Source organism: Canis aureus, chromosome 20 (assembly GCF_053574225.1).
Source record: "Canis aureus isolate CA01 chromosome 20, VMU_Caureus_v.1.0, whole genome shotgun sequence".
In the NCBI taxonomy this organism is placed as follows: Eukaryota; Metazoa; Chordata; class Mammalia; order Carnivora; family Canidae; genus Canis; species Canis aureus.
In genome coordinates, this window is record NC_135630.1 from 10986445 (window position 1) to 11011753 (window position 25309).

The 25309-nt window shown below is 34.7% G+C and overlaps 2 long non-coding RNA genes across 12 annotated transcripts in view; one reads left to right on the top strand and one right to left on the bottom strand.

Annotated features, from left to right (window-relative positions):
* The window catches only part of LOC144291480 (uncharacterized), a 148613-nt gene extending 127673 nt beyond the window's left edge, over positions 1 to 20940 (bottom strand). For both annotated transcript variants that reach the window (XR_013358755.1, XR_013358754.1), the window contains exon 1: positions 20878 to 20940. This is a non-coding gene — a long non-coding RNA (uncharacterized LOC144291480). The remainder of the gene's footprint in view (positions 1 to 20877) is intronic.
* A 47-nt stretch (positions 20941 to 20987) lies between these two features.
* Positions 20988 to 25309, top strand: part of LOC144291477 (uncharacterized) — a 352892-nt gene continuing 348570 nt past the window's right edge. For all 10 annotated transcript variants that reach the window (XR_013358745.1, XR_013358749.1, XR_013358753.1 and 7 more), the window contains exon 1: positions 20988 to 21135. This is a non-coding gene — a long non-coding RNA (uncharacterized LOC144291477). The remainder of the gene's footprint in view (positions 21136 to 25309) is intronic.

The following is a 25309-nucleotide window of genomic DNA, read 5'->3' on the forward strand; positions in this document are numbered from 1 at the left end:
TGCAAGTTTAGAGAAAGCTAGTAAGTACAGTGAAATGTATTGGTGTGCTTATGAGGATACTGTAGTACAAAGCATACTTGGAAGTGTCCCCATGAATAATTGGGGAGGGGTTAGGTTTAGACTTGTGTATTGGTAGAAATTTACATTAGGGCAACCATTTAATTCACTGAATATTAAATTCATTTGCATCTTTATTTTGTACCAAGGAAAATCTTCTACTATGACAAATCTATTTATGCAAATCAGCAATTTAAGAAAAATCATGGAATTCCTTAGAATGATTTATTTGTTATATATCTATATGCTTTTTTTCTTAAACCAACTTCCTATACTAGAATTATAATAAATATATCTATTTAAAGCAAAAGACTGGATTATTATTATTTAAATCTAGAGAAAATCATACATAATGTAATAGATTCTTTCTGATATTCAAATACCATTTGAATAGTGGTATGCAGTATTGTGTTTTTTGGTTGTCGTGGCAACTGCATCTCAAGTTTAGAACATCAAGTCTTTATTTTCTATGCATTTTTAAAAGACAAGAATGTATAAAATAGCAAGCTGTATAATGGCTCCTTTATTTTTTATTAAAATAGAGCAGATAGAAATACTTCTCCTGTGATATAAAATATAGTTCAATTATAGAGACAGCTCATTTTAATGGAGAAAATTTGGAATTGAACTAACAGGCTATTATTGATAAGTACACCAATTTTTAACAACAGAAGTTTAAAAAAATGGTAGCTACCAGAAAGTCATTTCCATCTTCTGCTAAATATTAGCTATCTGTGCAATAATTACTTGATCGAGGTTTTATGAAGATGTAGTAATTATGATTTTGTCTAGTGCTATTTTAGCTACAATCATGTCATATATTAAATGAAAACTTAATACCCCCTTATTTTCTAGCTTTCTCTTTGACACTCAGATGCCTAATGGACTATAAGTAGCCACTACTCTTATGACCTTCTACATAAAATAGTAGCAATCTCTGTAGTAGAAACATAAAATGGCTTCTGTCAATATTTTATTTATTAGGTCAAAAATATGGTAATTTTCCGACCACGATAAAGTGCTCTTATTTTGAACTTATAGGAAATCAAGTATATTTTGGCATGGAAATGAGGATGTGGCTCTTTAATGGTAGATATAGGTGTAAAGAGTTGAAGTATGAGGAAAAAAATTAAAAATTTCAAAAGTTAGTGAAAGGGTCTGTTCATTACATAGGTAGACATGACCTTCTTACTTGGAGCATCTGCACAGAAGCTGAATAAATATATAATACAGATAATTTCCAAGATAGTTCCTTGGTTAATGCACTCCTGTGGATGTGGCCTTTGGTGACCTCTAATACTCTCTTTTACCTGAAAGCTTCAATAATTCCATGCAATTATTTGCCTTGTACAGGCTCGTGAAAGGAAAAGCACAGCACGGAACTTGATATATTATAAAAACCAACAGTGGTTAAAATCATATTTTTATTTTTAAGATTATTTTACCCAGAAACACTGTAGTAATTTATATATGAGCAATTAGAATATTAAAATTTATGCATCAAAATTGACCCTCTACAATAAATTTCTATAAATATTTCAAGCAATGCTGGGCAAAAAAAGTGGCTTCATTGATTTCCCCCTCGGTAAGGAAATAGATAATGCGTACAGCAAGTGACAATGTGCAGCCTTATGTTGATGGAGATAGCTCTCTCTTCTATTTGTGACTGCATGCAGCTATGGAATGGACCATTTGGGCTGAAATGATTGCTTTTGTTGCCCTTCTGATTTTGCTGAACTCACTATTTTTTAAAAAAAATCTGAATCAATAAGCTATTCAGACAATTGTGCAGATATGACTTTTTATTCTTAAGTTTATTTGACATGTGGAGGATTTTAGCATGAATCTAATCAGAGGAGAGGCCCATTTCCAAGCAGTGAGCTTCAGGCTAAGATTTCTTTTGCAAGTAAGTCCAGGAATCTCTGTATTAAAATGTGACTCTGCCTTAACAAGGGGAAAATCATTTTGCTAAAAGGCACCCCTAAAAGTCAAGACTTTCAAAATAAAATTTATTTAAATTGTCCAAGTACTAGTCATACTATTTTTAAACTCTGGGCCTAAAAACTTTGCAATTTCTGGTGTTTTTGTTGTTGTTGTTGTTGTTGTTGTTGTTTTTTGTTTGTTTGGTTTTTAATATTTGCTTTAGGGGCACCCCAGGTGGCTCAGCAGTTTAGTGTGACCTTCAGCCCAGGGCCTGATCCTGGAGACCTGGGATCAAGTCCCACATCAGGCTCCCTGCAGTGAGCCTGCTTCTCCCTCTGCCTGTGTCTCTCCCTCTCTCTCTCTCTTTGTCTATGAATGAATAAATAAAATCTTTAGATAGATAGATAAATAAATAAATAAATAAATAAATAAATAAATAAATAAATGTTTTAAAGTCACTTGGATTACTTGAATTATTGTTCTCTTATATATTGGAAAAAGCAGTCAGACTATTCAAGTGTGATCCCACTGCTTTGTACTTGTGCGATCTTAGATAATAAAAAACTACACCAAGCTAAATTTATCTGAAAAATCAGAAATTGTTATAACTCAGAAAGCTGTTGTGAGGGGAAAAAATAGCAAACCATCTGCCACCTAGCACAAAACAGGCCTCTGATAATTATTAATCCCCTCCCTTCTTCTACTCTCAATTTTAGTCTCAGGATGGTCATTTACCTGGAACTTTCCCCGTCATTAAGTATAGGTTCTGTTGGACAGTAAGAAACAAATCAGGCTAAAAGATACATTGAATAGTGAAGTAAAATTTCTTAGAGCAAGCATTCAATTAGGTTATAAATATCGCAAAGAAACACATGTAATGATAGTTTTTGGAACATCTGCACAAACAAAATAAGCCTCTAAGTAAACAGAAGAGTAGGAAATGTGATTTTTTTTTCCTGCAGATATTTGGCTCGAGCAGCTACTCTTTGATTTATGTAATTTTATCATTATGCTGCAACTGCTTTCATTCTGAATTATTCATTCAACATAAGCTAAGAATAAAGGCAATGTCTTTCTTCAGCTAAAAATTCTCTGACATTAAGAAGCTGTTTAAATGAACCATGGAAGTTTTTCCCTTCCATTTCATGTTCTGAATAGATGTTGGTCTTGGACAAACCACATTTGGGGGAAATTTATCACAGCTTTTAGAAAAGCTACATATACGCTAATAGAATAGAATTGTCTTTGAGCCATGTCCTTGAATGGCCACTAATTTCTTTTCTTGGCTCCCTGCTTGTCTGGAGAGAGTTTCACTGAAAGGCCTATAATGAAAATAACAGCACAAATATTGGCTTCTGCTACTAAAGATACTCCAGATGGTTACATGTTTCTGAAAGTGTGTGTGCTCACATGATTAGTTTTCTCAGCTCACACATTCAAATGTGAAATCAAAGAATAATGGATCATTAGTGTAATATTTTGTGTCTTTATCAATAGAGCTCTTATTAATATATGTAGCACACTGAAACTCAACCAATTGTTTTTTTAATCACATATTTTTAAACCCAAATGTTTACAGAACACGTGATACATTCTTTGCACAAGGCAGCCCATGGCTATACCACCCTGAAATTATGCAAGTTCTACTCTTTAGTATTACCCCCGTGTATTAGTAGAAATTTAGATTTATTCTTTAAACTAAAATTCCTTTGTATGAAAGGTATCTGTAGTAATTTGAGATTCTCTATTAGAGTCCTATATTTTGATCTTTCATCTGTATTTTAAAGATGATCTTATCAATTTTATTTTTATTAACAACAGGTGACGCAGCCTATGGCATGAGCAGTCTTGTGTATTGAATGAGTTAATTGTATGAAGTCTCTGAGACACAAATCAAATGTGTATAAAATCATGTAATGTGAAAAAAAATTAGTGTGTTAAATTATCTACTACTTGAGACAACACATGCCAAGCATGATGCTGATATCTAACACATTGTAAGTACTCAAGTAAATGTTCACGATTACTATTCTTATAAAGTTCCGAATCATCCATGTTACAAAAACATTTATTTATTACCTACTATGTATTATGTAATAGGTTATAGGTTTTATATTTAATCATCATCTCATCATAATTCTGAAAAAGGAATATTTATCTTTATTTTTAAGGTAGGGAAACTATAGTTCAGAAAGTTGAAGTAATTGGAGCAGAACTCATGGAATCAGAATTCAAATATGATTTTATAGGACATGAAGCCCAGCTTCTCTCTATTGACCAACTGACTCACTATTAGCAGAGTTTTAGCTTAATAGACATGTTGAATGACATATCTTTCTAAGACTTGAGAGAGTGCATTAAATTTATTTAAGAAATTTCAAACTATAGTGGCAGAAAACATCCATTTATTAGACTCACAGAGTCTGTGGGTCAAGAATTCAGGAAAGGTACATTGCAAGGGACTGGACACCAAAATGTTTCAGTCAGAGAGTGAGAAGGCTGAGCTGTGGACTAGAATTAACTGAAGGCTTGTTCAATCTCTTTTCTGGCAGTTAATACTGCTTGTCACCCAAGGCCTACTTGAGGCCTCTTCATGTAGCTAGAGCCTTCTTAAGGTAAGTAGTTGAGTTCCTGGGGTAAGTGTACCAAGAAAGAGGCTAAAGCAGAAGTCATGTCCTTCCACTGGCCTGGCCTCAGAAGTGACACAGCATCATTTCCTCCATAGTCTATTGGTCGGACCAGTCACAAGCACGTCTAAGTGTGGAAATAAACTGCACCTCTTGACAGTCAGTGACAATGTTCTGAAACAGCAATTGGGACCAGAAATAATTCTGTGGCAAATTTTGGAACAATATCATCTGCCACACTTTTATAAATAGCAATTATTTAAACCGAAGGAATAAGATATGCCTATGATCACTAAGTGAAAATGCAATGGCCTGATATGTTAAAAATTCATGAAGTTTTTCTGAGTAAAATATATGTAAGTATACATATATTTTAGATCGATATTCTCTAGCAGAATTTATATTCTACATATCTAAGGAGCACATACCTAATAAAAATATATATCTAATAAAAATGCTGTTTGGCTTTATACAGTAAACGTGAAAGATAAGCCCTAGTTTTGCTCTTAAATTGAGCTTTCCCCAAGTGATTTTTGGAAGAAGCTATAAGTGGCAATAATTAAATTATTATGATTTAGGGAAATCACTAAAAACCTTAAAAACACGATCCAGATTTAGGCTTCTGTTTTTGCTCTTTTTTCCAAATTGATAGAACAGAATATAGGAAACTAATCATTTTAATCTTTAAGTAGGAGGAAAATTCACAGAGGAAAATTTAAATCGAATTTCTGTTTCAATCATAATTCAGCAAGTAAGTCTTCTGATCTTGAGGCTGCCATTCCTTTGGAAACATATCATTTGCCTGTAATTCTTTAACACCATCCACAAAAACGATCCCATCCATGGATTTGGTAGGTGCAGATTTAAAGACAAATAATGTAGTTAATCTAGCTATGGATCCCGATGCTGATTTTAAGTTACTATATCTGCTCATATAAGTGACAGAGGCCAAGCAAAAGTAGGTCATTGAGAAAATACAAAATATTTTCATATTTCTCAAAATATGAAAATACGAGAAAGTAGGTTATTGAGAAAATTTATGATCTCGTTAATAAGTATTAACTTATTAAGTTAAGTATTAACTTCCCTCTGCTGGAAGCAGAGGGTTTCTGGGACTGGATAAATGAGCTGTAGGTCTTACAGACTATAGCTCAGCTTCTTTGCTATTCCCTTGTCTTCTCCTCACCGTCCCAAGAGGGTTATGGCCATTGCAGATATTACTTGCAGAATGAAAATATCCAGAGGCTAAGAGGAGACCTGTCCTTGTTTGGTGTGTCTTTTTGAGAGTGATGACATTTTTAGTCTATAAGCCCCCCAAATATTTTCTATGGTGTTTCTTTAGTGTCGCATCACATGCCTGTACTGAAACATAGGAGAAAGGAATTAGATCATCATGTATGGCTTAGTCTAATCATCTTTTATTTGCTCAGGGCTGTGAAGGGATCATGATTAACATGACCCTTCAAGGGATGCCTGGGGGTAGTACCTGGGTGGTATAGTCAGTTAAACCTGGACTCTTGGGTTCAGCTCAGGTTGTGATCTCAGGGTTGTGAGATGGAGCCTCACATCAGCACGGAGCCTGCTTAATACTCTCTCTCCCTCTGCCCTTCTCCAACATGCTCTGCCTCTCTCTGTTTTTCTCTCTCTTTCTCAAATAAACTAATTAGTTAAAAAAACAAGATCCCCTCACAAAATGTGAACAGAATGCAGATCCTGATAGCAAAGAGGAAGCAGAAAGGTTATTGCATAGACCAGACAGTCCTCTCTAATTAAGAGTGATCATACAATTATTTGGGAATCTTTAAAAATGCAGATTCTGAATTTAATATACTCCCAGTAATATGGTGCTGCTAATTTGTGGACCACACTTTAAGTATAAAGGATACAAAGTACAAACTATATCACCTCAGATATTAATCTTACTCTATTTCCCTTTTTGTTTTACCAGTGATGCTTCCAACTGAGGCAGAATGTTGATGTTGATATAGAAAAATAAGAATTATGATAGAATATGCAAAGTCCTTGTTGCAATAAACCCATAAATTAACAAATGGATATTTTTCATTATTTTTTTTAATTTTTCAGTATTGTAATACCATTTTATAATTATCACTTGTGTTCATTTCCCACATGGACACATAAACTTACAGTTCCCCAGTGAGCCATAGAATGGAATTATAAGCAAAACAATAATACATGAATGAAAAATATTTATGAACTTTTCACTCATAAAAGATTTTTCAACTGTATGCATGAAGTATAAGCCATGGCATAGTAAGAAGATTTTTGTGTTTAACTTACCATGAGCTTTGTAGAAATTCTACTCTTTCAATCAATCAGTCTTCCAGTCACTAAAATACATTAATATTATCTTACCAACTTTAAAAACTGACTCACCACTCCCCAATTTTTTTTGCTAAGGGATTGTTCACTTTTATATTGCCTAATAATTGTGAATTATGGCCGAAACCTGTATAACTCCTGAATCAAAAAGCCAAGTTTAGTTTCTGGGGATGTAACACACGTCTTGACTAAATATCAGAAACCTGGCACCTGGGGTACCTGGGTGGCTCAGTTGATTGAGCGGCTGACTTGATTTCAGTTCAGGTCATGCATGATCTCAGCTTTATGGGAATGAGCCCCATATCGGGCTCTGCAGTCAGTGCAGTCTGCTTCTCCCTCTCCCTCTGCTCAAGCTCTCTCTCTCTCTGTCTCTCAAATAAATAAAATGTTTAAATAATAATAATAAAAAGAAACCTGGCACTAACTTCATTAACTTCTAAATACATTATCCATCATATAACAGAAGGTAATTTTTTTCAAAGAATAATTTTAAAATTATAAATTTGGCAACTGATACGTTTTCATACCAAAAGACTTATGAAGTCTTAGTCTTTGAAAAGTCTATTTAGTGTTTTTCAAAGTCCTAGTGCTTGGATATTTTCTCACAAATCTGCTTCATCTCCCTCTGCTGGCTCTTCCTCTGTAGGGCAGAGTTGGCCTTCACCAGTTAGTAAAATCCCTTTTCTGGAATTGCCAGCTATTATAATTAATGTCTATCCAGATCTTTACTCCACACTGTATTTTTATTCCACACCTAGTAAAAGTTCTGAAGTTCAAAGCAGGCAATCCAAGGAAATTCATCCCTCAGAGACAGCCTCCTGAATCTGTGTAGTATTTTTCAATTTGTTGCTTAAAGAAAGAGTTCCATGTTTATAAAATAAAGGAAAAATGGGCAACTGGTGAAGTCATGAATTTTGTTCTATGTCGTATCCCTAACATCCAGAACAATGCCTGGCATCTAGTAGATGTTCATTTGGTGGTTGAATGAATAAATATTTCTGCATATATAATATCGTGTTTCTTCTTCATTTATTCAATCAGGATTTGAAAATAATTTCATTTCTTAGTAAAAAAAAAACGATATATTGATGAAATAGCAATAATTGACACATCTACACAAGAGACTTTTTCTATATTATAGTATTCTCTTTGAAGAGCTTCCAAGAGCCCTTTTTGAATAACTTAGCAATATTTTATATTCAAAGAACATAATTTTCCTGCTGCCTCCATAATTGAGTATAGATGCAAAGGCCTTCAAGTGTATACTTAGAAAAATATTTGTGCTGATTAATGGAAAATGCTGGACCAATTTTTCTAAATACAGCTGAGAGAATTTTTAGCATCCTCCATTTCAATTGTATTCTTCACAGTTAAACTATGGCTCATGCAGCACAGGCAGTTCTCATTTTTCTCCTGTTGATTCTGCAGGCAGCATAAAACAGAATAATGCTTTTGCATTATCATGATATATGCAACCGAGGTGCTAAATTCCCAAATGAAGACTCAGCAGCAAATTGTAGATCTTCTTAAGAATGTCATATTTTATAATAAATCCTTAATACTAAGTAATGATTTGAAAAGGAAAAATGAAATGCTATACCCTATAATTAAAAGTGAATATATTGACCAACATTATTGTCTGCCTTGTACAATAATATAACATTTTCTTCTTTCATGCCCATCGTAGTTGAATGAAGTTCTACCCATTACCAAACATTATTACCAAATAACATTAGATCAAAGAAACACCATAAGAAAGCGATAAATATCTCCATTGAATTCACAATTGCTAGGTCTTAACTTTCCTCATTTGTGAATTACAATATTGGACTAATGTGCCTGAAATTGCTAGCTATTGACCAAAATTGATGGTCTTCATTCCAGAGTGTAGAGTTTTCACTGAAAAGCAACCAGCTTTTCGCATGCATTTGTAGTCATGTGAGATGTGAACAGAAATGGTAAGCATCCCTTTTTGACAAGAGCATTTAAGGAGCAGATAAGGCTTCTCCATAGCGTCTGTCTCTACTGTCTGGAAGCAGAGAACTCTAAGCCCTGGAGGACTGAGAGGCACAAGATGATAGGGATCTGAGTCTCCTAGTCACTGTGCGGGTAGCAAAGCCACTCCCCCACTTATCAAGAAATTTGGGCTGCACTGGAAGGTATTCATAAGTGGAAAATAAACTGCTGTGTGAAGGCTCTGAAATTTTGGAGTTTGCTTTTTCCAGCAGCCAGTATTACTCTAATAAAATGACTAGTCATTGTATTCTACTTTATATAACTCAAAATACTAGATGAATAATTAAATATGTAAAATGAAAATAAAAACTAAACATAGTATAATACATAATTAAGATATATTGATAATATAGGATTTTGTTTTAAAATGATGGATATTTAGTAAATAATGAAAAAAATCCCATAAAATTCATATTATAGGCCATGGGAATATTCACTTCAATATTACTGAACTATTCACATGATTCTGTGAATTAATTGTTATTATTCTCCATTGTACAAATGTAGTAACTGAAGCTCAGGACAGGATGAGACTAATTCCACAGTTTAGACTTAATAAGTGTTGGAATTTGGTATTAAATAGAAATCTTTTTACCAGCCAAACTGATTTAGTTCCATTATTATTTGTCACTTCTAAAACAGCTCTTTAAGCAATTGTCTCTTTTTGTCTCTTCCTCTCACTACCACTACTTGATGGTAGTCTACTCAAGATGCCCCCACTTTCTGGTCAAAAATTCACTCCACAGATCCTTGCAATCAGACTGTAACTCATTACCTTGCTGCAACTAGTTAACTCAATTTTCATTTTATATAAATTTAAGGAGGGCGTAACTGATAAGGAACAATCTCAGAGAAATAAGTTTAAAATTGTGAAGAATAATAGTATGTCCTCTGCTACTATTTGTGTAAAAGTTAAAATAGAAATTAATAATGAAATGCTTGCATTCACAGAATATATTTGGAAAGCTATATAAGAACCTTGTGACTTGGTTCTCTGACTTAGACTATAAGGCAAAAAGACATTTCTCAGTAGGCTTTTTGTTATTCTTAAATTTTTAATTTAATTCAGGAAATAAGATAAATGTATATTTTTCTCGGAAATATATCCACATTCATGATTCAGTTTGTGCTATATTAGATACCTGCGACCAAACTCCTTTCTAGCAATATCTTTTATTCGTGTTCATGCTGATTCTTCAACCTGGAATGTTTTCTGTCTACCAAAACCTAATTCATCTTTCCAGGTCATTTGAAGTTTATCTAAATTTTTTTTCCCTGATTTTCTCCACATGAACAGAGGAATAAAATCATACTCTAATGTGTAGTTCTTTCTTTCCATATGTCTTTTGATACTGAGCTATTCCATGGTAAGATCTGGATACATGAATTATCAGATCATAAACTCATTGAAATTGAGAATTATCTTGTATTCATCTTTGTGCCACAAGGTCTAGTCCTGTCTGGGATAGGGTAACACAATAAATTACTGAGCTTTGGTTGAGTCATTCCTCAGTGACATGTGAAATGATATCTCCCAATTTACCGAACTACAATTCAAATCTCAAAGTCTTCTATATACTTACTTTTCCCTTTCAAATCATGCATCAAAATCCCTTTCCTAAGATTTAGGCTCTACTGTTTTTTTTATCCACAAGACACAGATGATCTTTTCTTCATGATTGTAAGTGAGAGTTAGGAATTTTCATCTTTCTAGCTGTCACACAGGAAACAAATAGTGAAACAATATATGATGTGTGTGCACAGACACATGCATTTATCACTGTAAACATGATTTATGTTTTAATACAAGTTTTTAAAAATATTTAAACGCTTTTAAATTTATTTCAATATTTTTCTCCATAGTTATTAGCACAGAGGTTTGAGTATGTTTAGTATAAATTGTAAAAAGATACAAAAATAGGAAAATTGGTGTCCTAAAAACCAGAGTAAAATCCCTAATACATGTCTTTTTCTGTGGGATTAACAGTGGCCTTACTACATACTAGATAGACACCAGCTCCTAGATTTACCTTATATCGATCTCTTTCAGTATTTAGTCTTATTAGTGGTAATGTGATAAAAAGAATCACTAAGATGCTCATTAAATACTTCTATTTTTTTCTGGGTATATATACTCTTCAGAAAATGAGGAAAATACATACAGGGTAAAAATATAACCAAAGAGATGTTTTTGATAGTAATCAATAGTAAAATTATTCTTGAATCATTTATAAAAAGTAAAATGTTAAGGCAAGAGAAAGCCCCATTTTATTAAAAATATTCATTAAGTGTAACATTTTTATAAGCTTACCTATCAATTCTGAAACCAGGAAAACACTAAGAGCAATAATATGCAAACAGGGTACTGAGCAGATTATTGAATGAATGTCAGTAAAACACTTAGAATTAAAGCCATTATATAAATTTGTATCCTGATAGCTTTCAAAGCGATAAAAAGAAAATTGTCCACAACTTGAGTGAATGATGTAGTAAATGGCTAATGCAGATGACTTAGGTCATAGCTTAAGAATTTGTTAATGATAATGGATGAGAAACTGGTTAAAACAACTTCCCAGACAAAACTACTGAGATGTGAAAAACACTGAGAGAACTGTATATACAACAGCAGCACTTGAGCAATAAATCTCCTGCATCCCCCAGATGGCTGCGTTGTCCAGTATAAAATATGTGTGATAGATTTATATGCATTCCTTTTATGTAGTGTTTATGTAGCTTTAGCTGGGAACCTATGCCACATCATTAATCTTCAGGGAGTCCTTTCTGTTAATTATTCGTCAAAGCACTTCAGGAGAAGTTAGTATTAGTAGTTGACTCATGTTGAAAATAAACAATATACAGGTGCCTGGATCAGTTGGTTAAGCATCTGCCTTTGGCTCAGGTCATGATCTCAGGGTCCTAGGATCAAGCCCTGTGTCTGGTCTCCTTGCTCAGCAGGGTGTTGGTTTCTCCCTCCCCTTCTGCCCCCCTCTCTGCTCATACTCAGTCTCTTTCAAATAAATAAGATCTTTAAAAAGTATGAAATAAAAATATAGCATAGGTGAAGGTATGGCTTGAGTATATAAACACAGAGATGAGATGAGGAAGACAAAGTCTGCACATTAAGTCTCACCTTTTCTTCATAAAATTAAAACAATTGTGTTTTTTTTTTTTTTTTACTTTTCACCCTAAAATTCCATCAAAATATGGTATAAATCTAGTAATAATCCCTGGACTATTTTTATATCAATGTTCTCCAGTGTTTTTTCTCTTCTGTGATTCTTGAGATTAAAGAAGGAAAAAATAAAATGTAGCCAGCATGATCGAATCCTGATGCACTATCTTGCTTTGTGGATGGAGTAGAGAACTACTTTGAAAGGTTTGTCTGAGTTTAAAATACATCTTTTGAAAATGTTTCGGAAAAAAAAATCCTCAACTTTTGGAGGATTCCTTTGGATTTATGTCTATTAATTAAAAATATGAACAACTCTAGTAATTGCACTTGCTAGATAGGTTTTGTACAATTTGTAGAGTGGTTTTTGTTTTGTGTTTTCTGTTCTTTTTCTTTTTCCTCACTATTGAGGTATTTGAAATTAGCAGAAGTGTATGATATTAAGTTCTAGCTGTTAGATATTAAACTTATTTTACAGTATATGAAGTTAGCTGGTTTTAAAATTCCCTTTACCATTTCTCTATTATGGTATTTTCATCATTCAAAAAATAGCTTGAGGGATCCCTGGGTGGCGCAGGGATCCCTGGTTTGGCGCCTGCCTTTGGCCCAGGGCGCGATCCTGGAGACCCGGAATCGAATCCCACGTTGGGCTCCTGGTGCATGGAGCCTGCTTTCCCTCTGCCTGTGTCTCTGCCTCTCTCTCTCTCTCTCTCTCTCTCTCTGTGACTATCCTAAATAAATAAATAAAATATTTTAAAAAATTAAAAAAAATAGCTTGAGTAGTCGCGGTCTCAGTGGGATCTGTGGTACGATCTACTGCATTGTTCTGGACCCAGTGGGTGTTACTGTGTTGCTGCAACCACCCTGCTATGCATCCTGCCCCTGTAGAACCAGGGCCATTGCAGTTCAGGTCAATATCAAAAGATAAGATGTTATTCTTCTCCTTTTTTTTTCTGTGCAGTAGCTCATTGACTCGTTGTTGGCCTGGGATCCTGAAAGGGGCTAATTATCTGCCCATACTTATGACTTTCCTAAAGAGACTTAGGTAAAACCCAGGGGTGTTGACAAATTTGATCAATGTGGGACATGCTGTGAGTTCACATCACCCAAAAGGTCATATAAAACCATACCCTCCAGAGCACTGGAGAATATGACATGTCGCCAGTATTGAGAACATGAAGGCCAAATTCTAGGTAGATGGTTCATTAGCTGCTTTATGTTGTCAAGAGCAGAGGTGGGTAATTTCAGTAGTGATGTCTTTACTGAATATCATCTAAAGGCTATTTCCTTTGTGTTGCTTGGTTGGACGTCAGCAGCTAGCTTGAGAATTGCTTTTTGGGAATTTTTTTAAGATTTTTTTTCATTGTTGGGAATTTATGGAATAAACAAGGGGGTGAAATCTTGGATGAAGATTGAAATTAGCCTATATAAAGACAGAAAGGAGGCTCTCCAAAACCTTGCCTATTGAAATAGTTTGTATATTTGAGGACTCCAGAGTTTATGTGTCTCTGGAGAATGGTTTCTTTAAATGAAATCAGAAACAGTAATTACAGTAGACTGTAGTATCATAGGTAGCAGTGCCAACTTTAAAAGTAAAATAGCCAGTTATTTTACCAGCAAAATGGGTTTTTGCTGGTAAACAAAGCAGGGGAGTTGCAACTCAGGACATCTAAATTATGGCAAATCATAGGCAGGTCAGGAGATCAAAGGAGAGGACTGTTATTTTATAGAGAAAAGGAGGAAGTTGGGAAGGGCTGCTTTGAACAGAGTCCATTGGGGGAAAGAGACTTCATGGTGGTGATAGTTTCTAATTGGGTCATTGTGGTGTTTTCATACTGGCTGAGCCTGTTGTTGGGTGAGAAGGAATTTCACCTTCCTCTTGCTAGACCAATAAAGTGGACTTCTTCCTTTTGGGGTTTGCAATTGGCAGACAGTAGGTGGGATGTGAGGACTCCCCACCCTTGCCTCTCAACTCCTTTTTTAACTGAAGTTTCTTTTATTCAGCCTTGCAGCAGATTGGTTCTGTTATAGCTGGAAAGGATTAGGGTAATATTCAAAATTATAACTGATATAACACTGTACCTAGGATCAATGCTCATGGTGGTGAATAGTGGCTCAATATCATCTCTGGGAAGAATGAACAATTGCCCCCCAAATAAGTGTTCATTTGGTTTTTTTTTTTTTTAAATACGGAATGCCATTTCAGAGCCTGTATAAACGTGTTCCACTCATACAATGAATATGTTATACATTTCGGGAAAAGGTCCATGATTTTCAAGAGACATTTGGTGGCTTGGTTTTGTTTTTCTTTATGAGAATGTTTTGCCTTTTACCTTTGAAAAATCTGACTCATAAAATGACAATTAAGAGGTAAAATAAATAAATAAATAAATAAATAAATAAGAGGTAAAATAGTACAAATGTACAACCAACTTTTTATTGTTTTATTGTTTATTGAGGTATAATTGATATACCACATCATATTAGTCTCAAGTGTACAAAATAATGACTTGATATTTGTACATATTACAAAATGATCATCACAAGGAGTCTGGTTAACATCTATCACTGTACATACTTATAGTTTTTTTTTAGAATTTTTCTACTGTCTTAACAACTTTCAAATATGAAATACGGTATTATTAACTATAGTCACCATGCTGGACTTTACATATCCAGGGCTTATTTATCTTATAACTGGAAGTTTATACCTTTTGAGACCCTCACTCATTTTACCCACCTCCACCTCCCCTCTGACTACCACTCATCTGTTCTATACATCTCTGAAAGTGTTTGTTTTTGTTTTTGCTTTTGTTTTAGATTACACTTAAAAGTGAGATCATGCAGTATTTGTTATTTCACTGTTTGACTTTTATCACTTAGCATGATTCCTTCAAGTTTCACCCATGTTGTCACAATACAACCATTATATTAACTAGGAGTCAATGGAGGAAGAAACAAGTAATCAGGGATTATCTGGGAAATGACCAAACACAAGCAAGGCCTTGGAAAAGAAAAGAAAAAAAAAAATGACACTAATTATAACAAAAATCTTGCTGCACAGCCTTATTTGGTATACTATACCTAGAAAAATAATAATATGCCAAACCAATAATACATTCTTTGCTTTCATAAAATATTATTTTTATCTTCATGCCAATATGACATTGTTTTCATGGGCATCTATTGCACATTGCTGCTCTTTACTAGATATCAATTTCTAATAGTTACTGTACTTAATTTTATTTTTAATTAGAATTCAATAGGTAACATTTTCTTTCCTTGCTTAATTGCAAAGCTTGGTGTAGAATCACTGAAAGAAATTTGTTTTAGCAAAGGCTGTATAAACTTGATAAAAAAAAATACTATCTGTTGCATTTAGGGTTTAGTTGCACACAACAGAAATAGCAATCACTAGTTTAAGCTTAAAGGTACTTACTGTCACATATTAGGTTTCTCATGAAATTGTTGGAAGCCCAGAATAACATACTACACCTCAGGCCTCTAGAAATAGCTCTTAGACCCTAGTGTCACTCTACCCTGCAGGGTGGCTAAAGCTTTCATAACCCCTGCAGAAAGGTGTGAAATCTTCTGACATGTGCTGACAGCAAACCATGCCACTTCTACTACTATCCATGCCAGCAAAGAGATGTTTCACATCCTGCTCTTCTCACTTAACTGTGTTTCACAGCCAAATGCCCCCATGAGAGTATCTGATTTGTGGAATCTGAATTATACCCAGGACCTTGGCTACATGTAAATTTGGGAAAAGTAGGAATTAGCATTCCAGAACCTACAACCCTGAAAATGCATACTTACTGGGATTTGGGATAATTTATGAATGAGCCATTCCATGGAATCTACCCTAACTCACTCATTAGGAAACTCCACAAACTTAAGAGGCAGCAAAAGGGCAAGAGTAACATACTCCTCCCTAAAATAATGCAATTATCTCTCCTACAAAAAAGTGCATTAATCATTTGATAATGATCATTCTTCCTGGGGTTTATGTACAATCTCAAGTTGATATCTTGTAGCTTGTAAACTTAATTTTTATTGCCACCACCGTGGCATATTGAGGGTATAGAACAAAGAAAAAATGTATCATTGTAATTGGCCTTGTTAGCTATGAAATCATACTTCAGGAGTTTCCTTTCATGCTGTCTTCTGTGACAACTATAGTGCTTCAAGTGTGCACCATTTGCATGGAGTTCAGCACAAGTGGTACCTGAATAGTGCCCTAGATTAGTACATTGTGGTAGTTCTTCTAACCTTACTATGGTTATTTATGACTTCCTCCTTTGACTGACAATTATGGTTTAATTTGTTTTCTGCCAAAAGGCAAATTCCGGGAACTCTGTTTGATTAGGTGAGTCAAAAACATTATCCCTGAAAACACTGACCTTTAGTCCTCTTGCCTATGTTAGATTGATGTAGTTTTCCACCAACTTTTACCATTGGAAACAAGGTTCTTTTTGTATACCCTAGAGCATCCTCTAGAATCTGCACATTGCCCTTTCCTCCATCATGTAGCACAAATCCTAACTCCTCTTATGTTTTTTTATGGTGCAGAACAACCTTTAATAAATAATAACAGGTCATTAATAATGAATCAGGGCCTTTGCTATATCAGGTCTTTACTTACGTTGTCACCGCATGCCCTGAAAGAAGGTAACCAAGGCCCAGAGTAGGTGAAACGGGTCACCCACGTCACCCAGCTGCGTGAACTCGATGCATGTGACACAAACACAGTGCTTGCACACTCACTCCAGGCTGCTGCCCCCATCCTCAGTGTTGCCTGCCATCCACACTGGCCTCCTTGAGTTCCACTCTATAGCCCCCATGCTGCTTGTGCACATGGACCACTCTTCCATCACCTGGTTAATTCTACCTGCATGAGGAGACCTTCTCTGACTCCCCAAGATGTCGTGTGCCCCCATTTAGTCCCACAGAACCTTTTATTTGTCACCCAGAGCACTTATTCAAGCCTGCAGTGGTTTCATTTGTGGGTTATTCATTTATCATGATAGGACTGTGAGCTTATAACTGCCTGCTTTCACTGCTGTGTGTTCCCATTCCTTAACACAGACACTGACACTTAGTAGGTGAACAATAAACAAATAATGATTGACTGAATGCCTTGATAATAAGGATTGATCACCCAAACCAGTACAGTAAACTCTTCTCTGACCTTGGCTAAGAGACTCAAAAAACCCAAATGGCTAGGACAGCAGACTTAACTTGAAGGTAAAGGGAACAACTATTGTATCCCTGGGTAGAAACATCATTTCCTTAGTACTGGGTCTCTAAACTAAAACAGTTTTAAGCATAAAAAGAGGGGGAAAAGAAACATGAACTGCCATTAGAAATACAGGTGAGAGAGGAATCTCTTGATTCCTAGCCCTATGTATTCCAACTAAAGGAGAATTGATATCATATATTGTTTGTAATTCATAGAAATATATATTGCATCCTGTAGGAAAGGTCCCAGCCTCTACCACATGTTATTATAGAACTGGTGCTATGATCAATTCTTCACTCACAACAGTGTTGAAAGCAGTAAGCCAATGTAATAAAAATAAAGTCGTATACATCCCTCATCAAATCTGCTGAGATAAATTTCAAATGTGTGAGAGTATATTTTTTTGTAAGATTTTATTTATTTATTTATGAGAGATACACAGAGAGAGGCAGAGAGAGAAGCAGAGGGGGAGCCCCATGTGGGACTCGATTCCAGGACCCTGGGATCACACTCTGAGCTGAAGGCAGACGCTCAATCGTTGAACCACCCAGGCATCCTTCAAACAGGTGAGGGTTTTAAAAACAAATATATAAGTATTAAAATAATTGAGTGAAATTGTTCACAAGTTAAGTGTAGGGAGAATTTTCCTAATCATAAATTTTGTTACCCATTGAAGAAACTAAAGAAAAGATAGATAAATTTGACAATATAGAATATAACACAGACATTTGTATAGGGAGTAACACCCTTAGAAAAATACACAAAAACAAAAACAAAATTTGAGAAACAGAAAAATACATTTTCATATTATATGAAGTCTTAACATTCCTAATGAGTGAAGAGATCCTATAAAAAAAAAAGCAAAAGAAATAACATAGCAAAAAATATATATAAAGAAAAGTTCAATTGCAAAGGAAAGAAAAAGAAATGACAAATTTTATTATATTCCTGCTAGCCTAAAATGGGATAATTATGGCAAAATAAGAGTGGATAATTACTGAAATGGATTTTACCCCATCATATATACAAAGTCAGTGATTTTTAATGATATAAAATAAAAGATAAAACTTTACTGGTTATCAGGGAACAGTTTTAGGAAATCAAGTCTATAGTGGTTGTGAACCACTATAGTAATAGAGCTGCTAACTAATAGAATATTCTTTCTTGTATTGACTTTCAAGAAATCAGAAATAAATTTGCAACTTAACCTTAGCAATTCATCTTTCCGTTTATCCAACTTACTACTTCTATTTATTGCTTTTGTGATTTGTAAAATGTGCATACTTGTTTTTTGCAAGCCACTTCTCTTCGTTTGTAGAAGAAAACACCCTCTAAATTAATATTTTTTCTCAATAAATGTGAGTATATACACTCACTAAATTGAGAGAAAAATAAGAAGTTGAATGACAGAAATTCTGAGGAGAAATAGGAATACAATTCTTCCTAGGTATGATGATTTGTGCTGCACACTAATAGATAGGGATGAAGCCTGAGGAAAGACGAATGGCAGGTCAGGTTTGGGAGCTGCAGACCTATTTCATGTTAGCAACTAATGATGATGTGGTGAATGGCGGGGAAAGGCCACTCTTCCAAGAAAGGAAAAATTGGAAGAGGAATATAATGGACTATAATTTGGCCTGAATATTATTAGATATAAGAAAAGTAGAGAAGAGGAAATATATTAATTAATATCACATTTAGTAGAAAGATGATTTACCAGATGACTCTCTGTGTAGGACAAAACTGATCAATCAGTATTTAGCAATTTTTCTCTTTCTCTGTATCAGTACTATGGCAATTTACCTACAATTTTTAAAACTGTATTTAATGGCATATACAATAGAAAAATGATAAAATATACATAAACTTCAAAAAGGTACTAAAACTATTAAAAAATATTGAAGAGGTTAATCTTGGAAAAAGCTGATAGGTATAAATAAGTTATCTATTATTAGATGTAAATGTTAATGAACCACAAAAATTGTAGCAAGTAATAAATAAGAAAGTGTTATCTATGGCTTTTATAAAGAACATTGAAATTAATTTTCAGAGCAATCTAGGAAGGAGATTTAATTTGAATGTGGAAGGTTAAAGGAGAAGGTAAATATGAATCCTGGAGCTTAGAATAAAGAAAAGAAGAAAATGGAGATGTGAATCCAAGGAGCTCATCAATCATGGGAAATATGATTATTTCATGAAATTATTGTAGATCTGGAGACAGAAGTAGACTCTAGAAAGGATGTAGAGGAGATATGAATAAGCAAGATGGAAGGGAGAGGATAAAATAAATGGATTCTATCATGGGATATAATCAACTGTTTAATTTAAATCCCATATGCCCCATTTGATTATGTTGACAAGTAAAAAGCACATTCATCTAAATTTTTAAAGTATTTAGACATTAACCAATATAATATGAGTCATCTAAATGGTATACTGCAAATAAAAATTAGATCAACCATTTAAATTGAAGCAATAAGAAATGACATTAAATTATTCAATGACAAATAACTCTATCCAGTTAAATGTCATACACATTTTAAAGAAATTCACTTGTCAGAAAGATGGCTAACTGCTGAAATGATAAATAGTATGGTAAACGCAGAAAAAGGTCAATTAGTAATCTACTGTTTTTGAAAGCAACATCTTCTGGCATTTATTCTATTCTAGTTGTACCATTCTGTTTTATTTATGGAATAAAGATGGATAACTTTCATGACATATGCATCTTTAATTCAGACTAAAAACAAATTGGGTTTAATATTTACATTTATAAAATCATAATACAGTGCTGATCAAATAATTTCCTTTTAAATGGATATATAGAGAATCAGGTGCTAAAACACTTGGAAGGCAATAAAGAGCTACAGTAATTTTTGTGACCCAGGGTTTAAATGAGCAAATAAAGGAGTTCATTGCAATAATATATAGTCAAGTCTGTTTGAATAATTTTAGCAAATGCCAAACTATTTTTAAATTCACTTAAATGAGTTCAGGTTGTAATCACAACTAATTCAAAAGAGTCGTCCAGAGATCACAGGAATAGTATGCTGTGTTATTATACAGAAAGAACTGAAGTAATTCTAAATGATGACTTTTTTCAGTGTGAAAAAAAAACTTTCTCTATTCCCACTTTATGATTTTTAGATTGTCAATGAAATTGCTTTTGTCTGACTGAATAACAAAGATATCCACAGCTTAATCCCCGGAACCTGTTAATATATAATAGCCCCCCTTATCAACAGGTGATACATTGAGTCCCCCAGTGGAGGCCTGAAAACATGGAGAGCACTGAACTCTCAGAAAATGCATCTTTGAACCCTATATATACTATGTTTTTCCTATACCTACATATGTGTGATAAATCTAATTTATCAATTAGGCACATTAAGAAATTAACAATAATAGCTAATAATAAAATAGAACGATAACACCAATAATAGTAATAAAAGTTAAGCAAATGTGGTCCCTCTCAAAGTATTTTGTTGTATTGGACTCACCCTTCTTCTCAGGGTGATGTGAGATGATAAAATGCCTGCATGATGAGACGAAGTGAGGTGAATGATGTAGGCATTGTGATGTAATGTTAGGCTACCATTGACCTGCTGTCAATTCATCACAAGAGTCATCCTCTTTCTGACCAGGGTTGACAGGGTAACTGAAATTGCAGAAAGCAAAACCATGGACAAGAGGGAAGTACTGTACGTCATATGTCCAACAGGGACGTTGCAGATATGATTGAGACCATGGAATTTGAGGTGGGTTGATTTATCTTGGCTTTCTGATGGGCCCGGTCTAATCACAGGAGCACTTAAAAATGAGGTACTTTCCCTGCGGAAATCAGAGAGAGATGCCTCAGAAGAACAGGAGACAGAGGAGTAGAACATTGTGGGAAGTGTTCCACCTGGCATTGGTGGTTTTGAGACATACAAGTACCAGGAAAGAGGCCCCTGAGAGCTCCGGTGGGGCTTGGGTGACAGCCAGTAAGAAAACTGATTCTATGCTGTGCACCAACAATTTAAATGAGCCTGGAGACAGATTCTCCCCTAGGATGTCAACTAGGGGAACAGAGCTCTTCTGAAACCTTGATTTTGGCCTTGTGAGACATGAGCAGAGAAACCAGCTGAGTGCAATGGACTTCTGATCTCCCAAACTGTGAGAAATAAATTCATGTTGTTTTACGTGATGTAATGCTTAATAATTTGGTACAAGTGGTAGAAAACCAATACAATAGTTTTTTCAACTTTTCCTATGTGAATTTTTAATATCAAAATGTTTTTCAATACCCACCATTTGCTTCAACGTGGATGGAACTGGAGGGTTTTATGCTGAGTGAAGTAAGTCAATCGGAGAAGGACAAACAGTGTATGTTCTCATTCATTTGGGGAATATAAATAATAGTGAAAGGGAATATAAGGGAAGGGAGAAGAAGTGTGTGGGAAATATCAGAAAGGGAGACAGAACGTAAAGACTGCTAACTCTGGGAAACGAACTAGGGGTGGTAGAAGGGGAGGAGGGCAGGGGGTGGGAGTGAATGGGTGACGGGCACTGGGGGTTATTCTGTATGTTGGTAAATTGAACATCAATAAAAATAAATTAAAAAAAAACAAATCAAAATGGTTTTCCTACTGGTTGAAGTTTTAAGAAGGTATTGGTACCTATGACCTTGAGTTATTTGCTATAAAATGCCCTCTGTTTAACTGTCTATATAACATGGTTTCAAAAAGGTGTAGGGATAGGATGATGAAATAGAAATTAAGGTTTAAAAACTTTTACATAGCTGTGATATAACTTATTAGCTCTGTTAAGTATGTTGCACAAATTTCTATCTTCAATTTACCCATTTGTTATTTGATGAGGGTACCATCTACCCAAAACTGAGTCAATCCATAGAAAAGTAGCATAACATGGGGCTTGAAACATATGTACTTGATAAAGTCAGTTGCCTTATCATCTACCTTTCTTGATCAATAATACCTTTCTACACATAATTCTTAATGACTTCTTTGGGTTAAGAGAATTTATTTAATATTTATTTATTTATTTATTTATTTATTTATTTATTTAATTTACTGAGAATTCATTTAATCTTTATTTATTTATTTAATTTACTGTTTATAACTTATTTGCCTCTAATAATAGAGAGGGCCTTTATTTAAATGAATACATAAACACCTAAACAACAATCACAGTCTGTCTCCCTGGTATCAGTCAGCTCTTATTCTGTTTCTCCCTCTCCTCTCTCCCCTCATTCATTCTCTCTCTCTCTCTCTCTCTCAAATAAACAAAAAATCTTAAACAATCAAACAACGGTTCACTTCAGGGAAGTAATACCTAATATTATATCTTGGACAACCAGATACAGTTCTGGGAAATCTAGGCTGATGGGGTAGAAAGAGAGGAAAGCATTTGGGAAGGAAAAAATGAGAAAAGATGATGTAAGAATAACCTTTATTAGTAATTTTTTCCTTACGTTTAACCATAACCGAAGTCACAGATTAATTACATACTTTCTATATTTACTCTATTTTCCTAAGAAACCACGTAGAATTTGTAATGTTTTATCTTTAGAAATTTGAGAATATTATATATATATTTTTTCTCTTATGAAGTAATTTTTAATACTCCTTTATTTCCTTCTTATGTTTATCATGTCTTAAAATATTGGGAAATAATGGACAATCAGTGCATGGTTTTATTATCTACTGATGATAAATTTCCTAAGTAAATTTATTATTTAGTCTAAACAAAGCAAAAAAAAATAGAAACAGAAATATTTCTACTCTTATTTGGGAATATGTAGGCGATTATTTTTATCTAATATTATCTAAATAACTTAAATACACAAATATCATATTTGGGAGAAGTGGTTTCAATGTGTTTTTTAAATTTAATTTTTATTTTTTATTGATAAAACAAGCAGTAATTACCTCCAGTATTTACTTCATGCTATGGGAATTAGAAGACAAATGTACGATATGATTTATGTCTGCTCTAGGACCTAACACACACTTCAAAAACTGTCCTGAGTAGACTTAGTGTCTCAGATCTTGCAGCTACAGAATGGCCTCTATCAGCCTTAGCCCACGCGTATCTGAAGCTGGAACCCTTACTTCAGCCTCATTTTACATGTAGTATGTATGAGAATTAAACTTCGTGTTGTTATTGTTAAGCCACCAAGATTTGCTTATTAACACAGCTTAATTTAGCCTGCCCTGACTGATGTGAATGAACATTGGTACATGGAGCTATGGCCCTACCCTACAACTACCTTTATATGTGGTGCAATAGTGGTTGGGTGGTGGTAGCTGGCCAAATAGTGAGTATGGTGCACAGTAACAAAATATTTGGTAAAACTGTCCAGTAATAACTCAGAAAGTAAATCGAGTGGTTATTAGTAGTGTGTATTGGATACTTTTGACTGCTTTTGTCAAGGTTCTATATGAAAAAGATGAGCTCAGGGAAGAATCTCCTGGAACAAAAGAGAATAGAGCAAGAAAGAAAAGGCCTTGAGGGCTGGAAAGGGCAACTGCTTTGGGACTTTAAATAACAGGACATATATTTGAGAAGGTAGTTGAGAGATGAAAGCCAATTAATTCTGGCCTGGCAGCAGATCAAATCAGGTTTATGGCTGTCACACATTGTTAAAATCTCCTTGGGGATTAATGTGGTGCCCAGTAAATCCTTTCAGTTTAACAAATGGTCACTTAATCTTCCAATATTCCATATAGTCCTATTTAAGTCAATTGTGCCTATTAGACCTATTGTGGACTGTAAATTGGGGTTCCATCAAAATCCCTATGCTGAAGTCCTAACCACAGTGTCATGGTATATGGTGATGGGGTATTTGGGAGATAATCAGGTTTAGATGGAGATCACAAGGATAGAGCCTTCATGTTGAGATCAGTGCCCTGAAGAAAAGTGGTATCACGGTGCTCTCTCGCACACGCTCTCTCTGTCTCTCTACCACATGAAGGGACATCAAGAAGGTGACAAACTGAGAGTCAGGAAGACAACTTTCACCAGAACCTGACTACATGGGCACCCTGATCTCAGACTTCCTGCTTCTGGAACTTGGAGAACATAAATTTCTGCTGTATAAGCCTCCCCCCCATCCCCCCCGCCCAGTCTGTGATGTTTTGTTACAGCAGGTCGAGCAGGCTAAGATACATCTTTATTCAGATTTTCTGTTTTACCATCACCAGAAAATACATGTATAGTTTTTTTTGCACAGAATATAATATATACTCTAAAAATATGAATATCTCTTTCAATCTGTATTAGTTTGCTGGAGTTGCCTTAACAAAGTGCCACAAACGGGGTGGCTTGAATAACAGAAAGGTATTGTCTCACAATTCTGGAGGCTAGAAGATGGAGACCGAGGAGTGGGCAGGATTGTTGCCTTCCCAGGGGTGTGAGAGAAAGTCTTTTCCATGCTTCTCACTTACTTTCTGGTAGTTTGCTAACAATCTTTGGGATTGACCATTTTTGGCCTGTAGAAGCATCACCCCAATCTCTGCCTTCATCTTCCTATAATGTTTCTCGTGAGGGTCCGTGTGCCCCATATATGGGTGGCAGGTGTGTGTGTGTGTGTGTGTGTGTGTGTGTGTGTTCGCATTGGATCATTTTTATTTTGAAAAGCTGGAAAGTAGTTCAAAGGGTTCCTGTGTATTTTTTACTCAACTTCCCCACTGATTAAGATCTTACATAATCTTAGTCCAATTATTAAAACCAGGAAATTGACATTAGATCAATACAATCAAATAAACTTTAGACTTTATTGAGATTTCAGTAACTCTGACATGCACTTTTTTGGTTTGATAATTCTATGAAATTTTAATAGGCTGACCTACCTATGTTTATTAATAAACATCACACCTAACATGTAGAACTCTTCTACCTCACCAAAGATACTCTGCTCCATTTCTCCTC